Below are 11,089 nucleotides of genomic sequence, written 5' to 3'. Positions count from 1 at the left end.
TGTTGTTCGCTTTATTCACAATTAGTTCTAAGTAAACCCTTTGATAGTATTTACCTCACATGATTACCAAATTATTGTCATAGCAATCGGGTGCCCAGTGTAAAGAAAGGTAGCACTGCAAGTAAGTTAAAGCGAAACGGAATGCAAATTCATCACATTTTCATCGTCTCGTAAAAAGAGCGAAAAAAAAAACAGAATCGAGAATCTGGTATATACATATACAGCGACCTTTCGCAAAGGCTGTCAACAATTTTCTTTCTTGTTATTTTGTTATAAAACAGGGGCACAAGAGAAATAAGCACATTCGAGAATCCCGTAAATACACTGTGAACTTTGGCAAAAGCTGCCAAAAACATTCCAGTCGGACTGAGTCCAGTCGCACTGAATTCCCATTCAGGAGAATTCTCGCAGCCGTCCTCCATTCAACAGAATACATTACCATTCGATCCTCAAGTCGTATCTCTCGAGAGCAGAAGGGAGGCGCTCAAACGCACGAAATAAGAAAGAAAATCTCTCTTCTTGGCTTGGGCGATCTCGAGGAGTTGAAAAAAAAAAAAAAACCTGCAGAAGTTAAAACTGAAAAGCGGTTAAATTAGGGAATTTTCGCTCATCGTTGTGACAACAAATACAGCTGCAAGTACTTCCATAAGAGTTGTAGTCTTTCTTTCCTTCTACGATTAGTGTTTCTTTCGAGAAAACGAGTATCATATATTGTTTGACACGTCGTCTAAAAACTGACAATGATTCAAAAATGGAATTCTAAACAGATGATTATCTGGAAAAGGGTTTCTAAATTGATGCTATACTGTAGGAGACACATCCCATTACCAGCCTCTCTCTCCTCTCTCTCTCTCTCTCTCTCTCTCTCTCTCTTTCTCATTGATACTACATATAAGGCAATAAAGCAGCATACCTACGAAGAAATAAATTACGATATGACAACAGAAAAGCAAATCCCGAAGAGGCTCTACCCAGATCTCATACAATGACGGGAAAGAGGAAAAAATAGACAAGAAAGACAAAATCTGCAACCTTTTGAAAAGAGGGAATTGCAGATTTGGAGAAAGATGTTACTACAAACATCCTAAGATATGTCAAAACTATGAAATATATGGTAAATGTGCATACTTAGATGGATATGGGGATGATTGCAGAGATCTGCATCCAAATATGTAAAAACCTAAAAGAAGGAAAAGGATTGTAAGTTCGACAAAAAAAATGCAAATATATGCACCCTGTAGCCATGAATTTCGATCAATCAAATAAATAACCAACCAAGTAATAAAATCCAAATAAGAAAGAAACAAAATAAAGAGAGAAATCAAGAATATCACGTAAAAGAGAACAGCAAACCACCAATGAGATATGCAGAGGTGTCAGCAAAAAATTTCAAAGCATCAGCTCCGAAATTCTATCAAGAGATAATAACTGTATTTATTATGCAAGAGGATATTGCAGAAACGGAGAAAATTGCAGATTCAGACACAAAATTAATAATTATGATGAAGGAAGATCAAATATTATGGAAAAGTTGGATTTTTTAATGTCAGAATTTCTGGAAATGAAAAAAAGAACAACATACCAGAACAGGAAACAAAGAGACATGGGAAAAATCCTATTACTACCAGTATTAAATGAAGGAGAAAACACGCAAACAATCATAGTGATGAATGCGCAGGGTTTAGTTACGAGTAACTCAAAAAGAAAAATAGAGTACTAGAAGAAACTAACCCAAAATGAAAAGAAATATATATAATGAATATAAGTGAAACCTGGTATTCCCAAGAGACTGGGAATGATGATCAAATAAAAGGTTCCAAACTTATAGATCAGATAGAAAAAATATGGAATCAAGGGGGAACCGCAATATATGGGAAAGACAAAAAAAACAAGGATATGAGAAATATAGTAACTCAGAATGGTGAACTAATAGCGTAGAATTTGAATCTGAAAAATTGAGAACATAGTAATATATAGACCCCCACCCCTTAATACTAAAGAGTTTGACTTAATAATTGAAAAATTGGATGATATATGTAGAAATCACAAGGACTGGACTATTCTCCTATCTGGTGACTTCAACTTTCCTTTCGTAGAATGGAAAGAACGAATAGGAGATTGTGGTTGTACTTATACATATAAAAAGAGAGTAATAGTAGTGCAGAAGATAAGAGGCAATTTGAAAAGCTATTAGATATGCTACTAGAATACAACATTCAACAAATAAATCACCTGCCAACAAGAAAGGAAAATACTTTAGACCTAGTATTTGTGAACGAGATGAATTATGTTAAAGAAATAATAGTTTATAATGCGAGTATTCAGACCATAATGTCATAGAATAAACAGTTCATTCCAAGCAAGTGAAAATAGAGATAAGCAAGAAATGAAAAAGTGGGAAGGATATGGAAATACAACTTCTACAGTAAAAATATAAAATGGTCAGAAATTAATGAAGAATAAACAAAGATTGGGATAACATTTCGTAAGTGATGACATAAGGGTAAATACGGAGATATTATATAAAATATTGGAGGAAAATAGTGGAAAAATATATACCGAAGAAGAAAAGTAAACATCATTCATGCATACCAAGAGACAGAAGGATCTTGTTCCAGAAAATCAGAAAGTGGAAAAAAGGTCTTGCAAAAAAAGAAAAAAATGCATGGAAAGTTATAGAACTAAAAAGTAAGATAGAAAATGCAGAAACAAAAGATTATACAATCAAAAGAAAATGAAAAACACGGGACTTGGAAGAAAAAACCCTATTAAATATCAAGCGAAAAACCCCAAACTATTATACTCCATATGCGGAAGAAGATGAATAAAAAAAGAAGAATAGAAATATGGCCCTCTGAGAATTGAAGGGAGATTAACGAATGAAAAAAAGGAAATTTGCAACATACTGGCAGAACGATATAAGAGAGAATTCACACTAGAATAGATAATGAAGATAATGATATAGAAGTAAGGATGAAAATAGTGAATATTAGCTGACATAGATATTAATGAAGCTGATATTGTGCAGGCTATTAATGAAATTAAAAATGGAGCTGCTGCAGGGCCTGATGGAATTCCTGCTATTTTGTTAAAGAAAGTAGTTCATTCTATCGCAAAGCCACTTGCAATATTATTAAGACAAAGTGTAGATACAGGCAAGATATATGATGAGCACAAATTAGCATATATTACCCCTACTTTCAAAAGTGGATCAGACTAGAGGCAAGTAATTATAGGCCTGTGAGTCTAACATCAACATATATGAAAGTGTATGAAAGGGTAATGAAGAAAAATATTATGAAACATTTAATAAAAAATAATTTGTAATTTAATAAAGGAACAACATGGTTTCGTACCCGGAAAAAGTACACAAACCCAACTGTTAGTCCACCGTGAGAACATATTCAAAAATATGAAAAGCGGAAATGAAACAGATGTGGTTTATTTAGACTTTGCAAAAGCTTTTGATAAAGTAGACCATAATATATTAGCGAAGAAAATTAGACACAATATCGTGGATAAAGTAGGAAATGGTTAAAAGAATTTTTTTACACAACAGAAAACAGATAGTTATTGCAAACGACGAGAAATCGGATGAAGCCAAGGTATATCCGGTTGCCGCAAGTACGTGTTAGCTGCAATACTGTTTGTTATTATGATTGAAGACATAGACAATAATGTTAAGGATTCGGTAGTGAGTAGTTTCGCGATGACACAAGAATAAGTAGAGAAATTACTTGTGATGAAGATAGGAACGCTCTACAAAGAGACCTTAACAAAGTATATGTGGGGTGGCAGAGGTAAATAGGATGGTATTTAACTCTGATAAATTTGAATCAATAAATTATGGAGACAGAGAAAGAAAGCTATATGCATATAAGGACCTAATAATGAGGAACCATCACAAATAAGGAAGCAGTTAAAAGACCTTGGTGTGATGATGAATAGGAACATGTTATGCAATGATCAAATAGCAAACTCTGTTGGCAAAAATGTTAAAGCAAAAAATGGGAATGTTGTTACGGCACTTCAAAACAAGAAAGCTGAACACAGATTATGCTTTATAAAAACATATGTTCGTAGTCCACTTGAATATTGCAATATGATATGGTACCCACACTATCAAAAGGATATTGCACAAATAGAGAGTGTACAAAGGTCCGTTACAGCTAGAATAGAAGAAGTTAAGGACCTAGACTACTGGGACGGAAAGACTACAATCTTAAAAGTATATAGTCTAGAAAAGGAGAAGAGAACGCTACATGATAATTCAGGCATGGAAACAGATAGAAGGAATAGCAGAAATATCAGAACTAAAAATATCAGAAACGAGCAAGCAGAGCTAGATTAATAGTGCCCAAAAACTATACCAGGAAAAATAAGGAAAGCACACAGGACATTAATCACTACGCACAGCATCGATAATGCAGCGTCTATTCAATGCGTTGCCAGCTCATCTGAGGAATATAATCAGGAGTGAGCGTAGAGTGTTTTAAGAATAAGCTCGACAAATATCTAAACTGCATCCCAGACCATCCAAGATTGGAAGATGCAAAATATACCGGAAGATGTACTAGCAACTCTCTGGTAGACATTAGAGGTGCCTCACACTGAGGGACCTCCGGGCAACCCGAACAAGATGTAAGGTCTGTAAGGTCTGTAAGTCTGGTGATCCTCAGGTGGCAGATATAATAAAACCATTATTTATATATATATTATATATATATATATATATATACTATATATATATATATATATATATATATACATATATATATATATATAATATCGTTATAAATACACCTTGCTCTTTTTTATCATATCTGAATTAATTAATTTCTGTATCCAGTGCATTTTCGGAGCAGCTGACAGCCAGCTACTCAGGTGAATATAAACGGGGACTGAGAAGGAAAAAATGCTTCCAATAAGGCGACTTCATTCAAGTGGGCCACTTCCCAATTCTCTCCCGCCCTTGTACAGGAATTTTGCGATTTATGTTCATCGCGTTTTCTCTGCGCATAATTCTCACGTGAATTAGCGTTCAATCTCCTGCTGTTATATTTGAAAATCTCTCTCTCTCTCTCTCTCTCTCTCTCTCTCTCTCTCTCTCTCTCTCTCTCTCTCTCTCTCTCTCTCATTTCCCAAACTTTAATAAAGATATGGTTCATTCTTATGATGTTGCATCTAAAATCCCTCGAAAAAGTTATCTTATTCTATCGATTCTATCACCCACCATCCTTTCTCTCTCTCTCTCTCTCTCTCTCTCTCTCTCTCTCTCTCTCTCTCTCTCCCCAAACCTGTTGATTTGATCCCATTCAGCTTCCCTCCTGAATTGTAATTTCGGAACAAGTGCCGCCTTCCTTCGGTCCTTCGGAACAACCAAAACAATTGGTGGTCACCACCCTCCTATTTTCAACAGAAGAAGAAGAAGAAGAAGAAGAATATAAAGGAGATGGAGGAGGAAATGAGATTGACGCTGAATACCTGAAAAAAAAAAGCACACCAGTTTGGAAAGAGAGTTATTAGAAAGCAATCTGGAGAATTGTCCCTCCAGCAGAGGAATTCCTTCGCCCTTACCAATACATCAGACCTTTAATTCCCTTCTCTTGAAGGACTCTTTCGAAAGTTTCTATTCAGCATGGAAGACTTTGTGGGTCACCCGTGAACCTCTGTGATGAGATTGAGGATGTGATACTTCATCTCTCTCTATTATATATATATCTTTATATATATATATATTATATATATATATATATGAATATATAGATATATATATATATATCAAAGGTTTTTTGCCACGAAGGAAAAAATGAAAAAGCGAGATAGCCAAGTACTTTCGGTCCTGTTCGGACCCTTTACTGAGGCTCAGTAAAGGGTCCGAACAGGACCGAAAGTACTTCGCTATCTATCTTTTTTCATTTTTTCCTTCGTGGCAAAAAACCTTTATTTATACATAGCATCACGTTTTTTTATTTACTTCGTGATCAAGTTATTCATATATATATATATATATATATATATATATATATATATTATATATACATATATATATATATATATACATATATATATATATATATATATATATATATAAATATATATATGTGTGTGTGCGTGTGTGTGTTGTGCATAACAGATTAATAAAATGTTTTGCACTAAATCTGAGAGAGAGAGAGAGAGAGAGACGAGAGAGATGAGAGAGAGAGAGAGAGAGTAAACTTAATATAAAGAATATATCATTTAAGAAATAAAGTCGAGTTCAATAAGAATTTGAGGCGCTCTCTCTCTCTCTCTCTCTCTCTCTCTCTCTCTCTCTCTCTCTCTCTCTCTCTCTCTACTTCATTGACGTCTTTGTGGCCGTCAGCGCTTCTTCAACTCTTGACCCAAAACGATTCGTATGCATTTCGGTCGGATCACAATCGTGAAACTCAGCCATGTTTCATGAAGGGCAGAGAGAGAGAGAGAGAGAGAGAGAGAGAGAGGAGAGAGAGAGAATATTGCATAACAACTGTCACGTACTGTCGTCTGCCATCTCTAAATTGAATTCCTTCAAGCACGCTTCCAACGTCGTTTGAACAGTAAAAATGAACGAAAATAAATACCTCTTAATCAAAATAATAATTTGAGTGATGGTGATGAATGGTAAAATAAATTGTTGGAACATGAAAACGAATTGTACGACAATTGAAGGATTCTGTATTGACCAAACAGCCCAGTTCCCTGTTCTGAATGCTATAAAATGTAATTAACATCAACATGGGCTGGGGTTAGAATGAGTCAAAGCTGCGATTAGTTAATTAATTAAGTCGGTTATGATATTCACATCAACAGTAAAATAATGACCGTTACTCGTAGCTACCAGACTGGAGTAGGTCGCTACCTTGTTGGGAAGAGGGTTAAATGCTACGCATCTGTGTCACAACTGATTGAAGGATTCATAGGATTGTACTGCCACTGATACCATTATTGCTATCATTATCACTCAATCAGCCATGGAAAGAAGCTAAAATGCTACGTATTATCCGTGTTATGTCTGAGTAAAGGCCACATGGAACAGGTAGAAAATTGGGTAGTGTTTTCCTTTGTAAAAAAAACCCTCCAACAATACTTCGGGAAGACCCCAGAATCATCTAGAAAACAGGATTGCATTGCCACTGATAACATCATTGCTATCATTACCACTTAGTCTGACACGGAAAGAGGCTTAGATGCTACGTATTAGTCGTGTAATATCTGAGTAAAGGCCACATGGAATAGATAGGAAAATAGATAGGGTTTTCCTCTCTGAAAAATCTCCTACTACAATACTTTGTTAGAGACCCAGAGTAATCTTGCAAATCTCTTACAAGAAGCTGAACCGGGTGATCTCCTATTCAGGGAGGAAAGATCCCACTATTTTACTCATTTGTTTCCTCTGTTGGTTGAGAGGTTTGTGCTTTCACAAGCACAGTTCTGGGCTGAGGGTTGTGAATCAGTGGACTTTCTTCTTTTCGTTCACTTCTATTTCAGCTTATAAACATAAGATCATTATTAAGAATTGATGTTTTTTTTATTGTCCATTTCTCAACGCTGCTCTTTCTCTTCGTTGGTTAATTGGACGTCAACCTTCTGTACAGTCTAATTGTATTTCATATGTGATAATAATGTTACGAGACTAATATTAAAGCCATTTTTTCCTGGCTCGACTTTTCCTGTAACTGAAATATCTGCTTTCAATCCAAAACAAAGCTTTTAAACCTTTCAAAAATACATATATTCATTTACGAGTCAAGTTTTCCCAGGAGAATGCATATCATGATATCGTTCAAGTGGATATGGACAACAATGACTTACGAAGGTTTATTCCGAATGCAATATTTCTGCTTTGATCAACTACCTTCTTTTTGTTAGCTGTTTTCTGCTATAGAGGAGGACATTGAGGCAAACTGGTTACAACAAAGTAACTATTATACAAATATATTTAGTTTTTTTTTTTCTTTTTTTTTTTACTTCATTTGCCTTTTGAAGAATGAGTCATATTTCAGAATGACCGTCGGTTTCACTTGAATTATTTTTTAATTAAAGAAAAAAAAACACACAAAAACCCTGATTTGGATATTTCCGCTTTAACTCGTCACAGCATAATTCACTATTCATCTGTGTTTTTAGTTAGGTGACATGAAAAGTCAAAAGGAAATGGATAACTTGTTTTTCCAAATGCCATTTCAACCTGACCGAGTGACCATAATTGAATTTGGAAAGAGAATTCCACTGTATATTCTGTCCTTCTAACTTTTCTCTACAGAAAAACAAAACCATTTACCTATTAATTAGATTTCAAGTACGTTTTTCTACATCGACTTGAAGAGTAAATGAGGTAAGGTTGAAGATAATACTGGAAATTTAAGAGAATAGATTTTGTTCGTCGGTCAAAACCTCTCTCTCTCTCTCTCTCTCTCTCTCTCTCTCTCTCTCTCTCTCTCTCTATAAAGAATGCAATTTTCAAATGAACCTTCAACGTGTCACTGACGCTGAATTTTAATTTGTCAGTCCGAGACAGCAAACCCTTCACAGAATACGTTGACAAAAATAAGATTAAAATACGCCGTCATCAGATTAATGTTTATTTAAAAGGAACAGACAAAAATTAAGTACATTGGGCAAATAACGTTCTTATGAATTCACATACCTCTACTGGGCTAAAGTTTCTCTCTCTCTCTCTCTCTCTCTCTCTCTCTCTCTCTCTCTCTCTCTCTCAACTTAAACGGGAGATATCCGAACTGCCATTCAATTTACTTTCGAATAAATTTGCATCTGGTTAAACGTAATTAGAAATTACATCTTGCACAGGAAGAGAGAGAGAGAGAGAGAGGAGAGAGAGAGAGAGAGAGAGAGAGAGAATAACTTTTTCGGGATAATCCTAAAAAGTTACATTTGGATTTCGCGACAACAAAACCCCAAACTCGATCAATTTTGGCAAAAGAAACCGGGTCAGAGTTTCGCGCTCAATCGGATAATGATTACTCCCCTCATTCAAAGCCTTTTTGGCCCCTCCCGAAATCCTCCTTCCTCGGAGTTGAACACCCGATTGCGCTGAGTTTTTACGAGGATCGTAAGTAAGTTGGAATTGAGTTTGTCAAAAGTATCTCCCTTTTAATACGTCTTATGATGGGAAAGTTGGCAAAGTTCGTATGAAATTATTCACACCGCTTATGGAAACTATTATTTTCGTTTATTCAACAATTTCTTAACGTATTTGGACACGTAGGATGCTGTGTACATCATCAAATTTATTGTAAAAGATTAATACAGTTCCTTGCCAAGATATTTCTACTGTTCAATAAATGATAGTTCTCACATCACACCTCCAGGTCATAAAACAATGACTTTTTTAATTTATCTCAAAAGGAACACATTTCGTTTAACTAAATCTAAATACAGTCATAACGATTCAGAAAGCTCAATAGATGAGATCATTCAAACAGTTGTTGAGTCTTCTGATCTCCAAATGTTTAAGCCAGGAACTAATTCATTCCTGTTCTCTGCTGCTGCTTCTGACGTCTCCTGAACTCGGGTATTTCGGCTTTATTTTCAATTCCCTTACATTTATTTACTATCGCATTTTCATATAACTCTCTCTCTCTCTCTCTCTCCTCTCTCTCTCTCTCTCTCTCTCTCCAGGTTGATTTCTCTTCGGAGCCCTCTTGGGGTTAAAGTCTATTGACTGTCTGATCCATAAGGGTTTTCAGCTGGAGTATTCAAGGAAAAGTCAGAAAAAAATAACACCATAAAAAGAAACCTTCATATTCAAAACTGGGTCTTCTCGATGCATCACAAACGGACAAGGTCGAAGTCTGCCCATCGAACGCTTTTGTTGTTGAAGATAAGAGACGCAATATTCCATAGCTCCGTTGTTAACAATTTACGATTTTGACAATATAATAGGTACGATATCAAAGGCGTCGATTTTCCATTAGTGGATTCCGGACAGCATCATTGTTTATTTATTTATTCGTGCCTTTCTCGATTCATCATTTTTCTTGGAACGTCAATCTGTTTAGTTGAATTCCTGATATTATTTTGCTGGAAACGTATGACATGTATTTAAATGTATCTCTATTAACCACCTTATTTTCCATTTGGCTGCAACAAATGTTATATATATATATATATATATATAATATATATATATATATATATATATATATATATATATATATATATATATATATATATACATATACATATATATATATATTATAATATATATATATATATATATATATATATATATATATATATATATATATATAGTTTGCGTTTGAATGTGTGTGTGTGTGTATGGTTACCATGCAGTATATGGCTCAGGGATTTACTCTGACTTGGCCTTAGAAGAGGAACATGAAAAATGTCCAACAAGTAAACGATCACTTGCACCCAAGTTACTTGGAAACATGAAATTAAAGGCGGGAATCGAGGGGGGGGCTTCGCAGATAAGGGAAAAATATAGACCAAATTAAATGTGCAATCTTCTATAAAGAATATTCAATTTTTATTGTATCTTCAATCTCCCGTCCATGCCCTGCAGGTGATGAAGACTCACTTAAATAGGAATAAAAGGAGATGGTTTTTTAATTATTGTATTGTCTTTTGCTGAGGAACTCTCTTCTCTTCTCTGGAGAGTAACTGTTACTTCTGGAAGTTGACTACCATTTAAAAAAATGGTTGCTACAACAAAGGTTTTTATTCAACTCGAGTAGAATTGATCATAATCTCAGTCATTGCTTTATTCTAATATTTTCATACAAATCCCATACATGGGAAGGTGTGTGCAAAAATATGCACTCAAAATTTGAAAAATATTTCCGATTTTTATGAACATTGTTCTACTGCTTTCATTTTTCCCAAATAAGAGAGCTCTTCAGAATTTCCTTCCCAATAGTTTTCCCTACGATTTTATGACGAAAAAAAAAATTATCTACAGTTTACCCTTCCTCAGTTGTTGTTCTGAGATAAAAAGGAAAACAAAACAAATAAAGTCAGTTAAAAGCCGAACGAATAGCGGGGGAGAGAACGATAGGTATTTATTAATCTCAGTGTTTCAGGATTT

Source organism: Macrobrachium nipponense, chromosome 18 (genome assembly GCF_015104395.2).
Source record: "Macrobrachium nipponense isolate FS-2020 chromosome 18, ASM1510439v2, whole genome shotgun sequence".
In the NCBI taxonomy this organism is placed as follows: Eukaryota; Metazoa; Arthropoda; class Malacostraca; order Decapoda; family Palaemonidae; genus Macrobrachium; species Macrobrachium nipponense.
Note: the sequence above shows the minus strand (reverse complement) of the source record.